This window comes from Buteo buteo, chromosome Z, assembly GCF_964188355.1.
Source record: "Buteo buteo chromosome Z, bButBut1.hap1.1, whole genome shotgun sequence".
Lineage (NCBI taxonomy): Eukaryota > Metazoa > Chordata > Aves > Accipitriformes > Accipitridae > Buteo > Buteo buteo.
The window spans coordinates 53,933,390-53,936,672 of record NC_134204.1 but is presented as its reverse complement, the minus strand read 5'-3'; positions in this window follow the sequence as shown (position 1 = coordinate 53,936,672).

The window sequence follows — 3,283 nt, the reverse complement described above, 5'->3', positions numbered from 1 at the left end:
CTTTTTTCTCTTTATGATAACAGTTTTTCTCAGGTCTCAAGGCTGTACTTCTATGGCCCGGAGCTGACTACTGCAGAATTCTTTATAGCCTCGGGGATGCTCTTTTAGCCCACACCCAGGTTTTCAAGGCCTTTTCTAGGACCTGATACTCGAACCACACATCGTAACATGAGACACCCTTACAAAGCTTCTTTTCACAAAGTAAGTTCTCCCAACAAGCCCAGTAGAGCCTGGTCCTCTAGCCTCACAAAGTTAGCGTAAGGACTGTGGTCTGTTACCAACAGCAGCAAAACTGCTTTTCCTGGGCCACCGGCAGCTGCGAGAATCAGGTCCTTTGCACATTTGCTGTAAACAAGCAGGCTTCCATCAGACCTGTTTACTGTCTCGGCAGTCGGATGCTCCTTCCATTAAATGTAACATCACTGACAGAGACCTAGGAGTTCACAGGCTCCAAGTGCTCGCTGCTGTGGGCTCCACAGCATACATACGCACTCTGATGAACTACCAGCAAGGCCCGAGGCTTTGGATAACTCTTTCAGTCGGAAAGGGGGCAGCACTGCCTCACGTCCCTATCTGTGTGCCGTTTAAACGTGCGCATCTTTCCGACTTCCAGAAGCACTGGGGTTACGTAAGGAAACCTGGCTGCAGGGAAAGGTGTACCGGAGGCACAAATACTTCCCCGTTACCTTCCCTACCACATTTTGGTTTCACTGCGTTTTCCTCCCCCTCTGCAAGGGCCAGCTGTAATTAAGGGCTTCGCCTAGCAACTTGTAAGACATGAAAATGTACACCTCCGTGTGGGAGACAGCAGTTCGTGGGGCATCCCGGACAATGGAAAAGAGCTGAGCAGGACAAAGCCACAGTGGCATGAAGTTGGAGCAGCTGCACCAGGGAGATCAAGTTACTTGGAAAGGAAAATCCAGGAGTTCTGAAAAACCAAAAAGTCATTGCCGTATGCATTTGCCATCAAAACCTCTTTCTAACTTCTGGGCTTCGTTTCACATCCCCTTCCAATCAATGGAAGTTACTCTATTTGCATAAGAGAGGTTTGTGCGCTCACTGAGTCAGCACACAAACGGTTGTAAATGAAGCCAGGAAGTGTGATACTCCAGCCTGAACACAGGGCAATTACCCAAAATACTTCGGACACAAAATGAAAAAAATCCAAGCACTGGCTGCCGAGGAGAAGCACTCTGAAACTAAAAGACGAGAGTGCTCTGGGAAAAATTCTGTGCTCCCTCAATTCTGCAGCTGATGGGAAGCAGCCTGAAGAACGACCTGGCGAGTCAAGCTCTGCCATAAGCTATTTTATGGAACTGAAGGGGCTGCGCTGGAGGAAACACCGAGAACTTGTCTATTTAATTTAGGCCCCATACAGTGAGTCATCCTAAGTTCCTGTACCACTCAGCAGGGGAAAAAAACCCAAATCACAGCTTTCTCTTTTCTCGTTTTGTTTGCTCAAAGTTCAAATAAACGGTCAGGAAAATCTTCCTCCTTAGCAGTTCACGGCCTTTGGAGTCGATTCCCAGTTCTGCTGAGGCTTTTACAAGGCCTCGCAGCAGAGCTGAGCAGCCACCACGTAAATGAACCCTCGCCCCACGGCAAACCGGGCAGAACTGTTTCCTGCTATAACCGGCAACCACAAAAATCAGAATGGGTAGTTTACATTTAACGTATTCTGAGCAGAAAAGAGTACTGAAACTGACACAAACCCTCAGCATGAGGTACTTTCCTTTTCGTGTAAAGCTCAGCACTTGCGTAAGCTGGACTGCTGAATGAAAAGTTAAAAAAAACTCCCTTCTATCTGCAAAGTACAGAATTAGATCCGGTGTCAGGCAATAGCGAAAGTGAACGAGCAGCATATTTTAAGTTGTAACCACCCATGCAAAAAATAGCCAGCGATATTTTATCTCACGCCTCTTTTTTTTTTTTTTTTTTTAAATGGCTCTCCATGCAATGCAAGCAAGTTATTGCGTGCTGCCAAGAATGCTGGATTCCTACTAGCAACAGTCAGCAGTTTCTTTTTGGTTGCGAAAGCCCTAAGAGGCTTCGGCTGTCCAGCAGCTGCGTGTCAGAGCCTGAGGTGGATGATGACAGAAGCAGCACCACCAGCTGTGTGCGCAAGACATACGCATCCATACGCTCCTGCAGGGAGAGGTGTCTCCTGCTTTCCCTTTGCATTGCAAACGCAGCCTGCTGGCCCCAGCTCTGCTGCGGTGCTGGTAAGAAATTGTTATGAAGCCAAGCTTACTGTAATAATGAGCTAAGGGGTGAGGTGTTTTTGGTTACAAGTGTTAGGTTGACAACGTGGCAGAGTAGAATTTCTCAAGGCATTACACGATACTGAGAAACGTGGGGTTTAATTGCATGACGGTATTAAGTTAGCCTAACATCAGCGTCCTCTTTTGCAGAAAGACAGCCTTGCTTACAAAGAAAACGCCCTGGGAGATCCCACACCTACTGGTGGAAGAGCGTTATAAGGAGCCGGGGTGGGGGTCCCTCTTACCAGCGTAGTGGTCTCAACTTTAAGGGTTATTTGTAGCAGGGGTCTCTCTCTCTCTCTGCATTCCCTGGGGAGTACCAGGGGAGACGGAGGTTAATAACTCGTCAAAGGTAAGCACTAACTATTGAAGCCGGCCCTGGCGGAACTGAGGTCCTACGCTGTCCCATCCACTGCACCGGTTTCTGTGATGAGCAAGTAACCTCCTGGGCTCCCTATTCGTACGCGTGGGATGAGAGTGAGGTGGGAAGGATAACGCAGAGAAGACGGTACAGACTTCCGGAAAGGCAGGCAAACAACTCACAAACACTGCTTACAAAGCTTGGGACGACTACGGCAGGGAACTACACTAAGTTCTAGAACTTAGTCTAAAGTCTAAACTTTTGCAGTACACGCATCGTAAGGCTTGTCAGGATTCCGAGAAGACCTTCGGTCTTCGAGAAGCTTGTCCTAGGTGTAGCAATACGTTGCTCTCAGCCTCTCGGAGGAAAGCCTCTCCCCATGCCGAACTGGAGATTCGCTGTGGTGACAGGCGAGCTTCTTTCCTGCCGCGTCGGCCGAGGTATCTGCGCACCGCTCAGCGCCGCTGAGGCACTGCGTGAACGCTGAACGGGCCCGCTGCCTTACAGCGGTGCGGTGGGGCGAGACTGGGAAGGCAGCGTTGTTATTACCCGCTGTGCACACGCAGGCCGACGGAGCAACCCGTGCCCTTCGGCCTGCTGAGGCAAGGAGCTGGCCGGCTCAGCGGCACAGCCGCCTCGCAGTACGCGTGCCAGCGAGGAG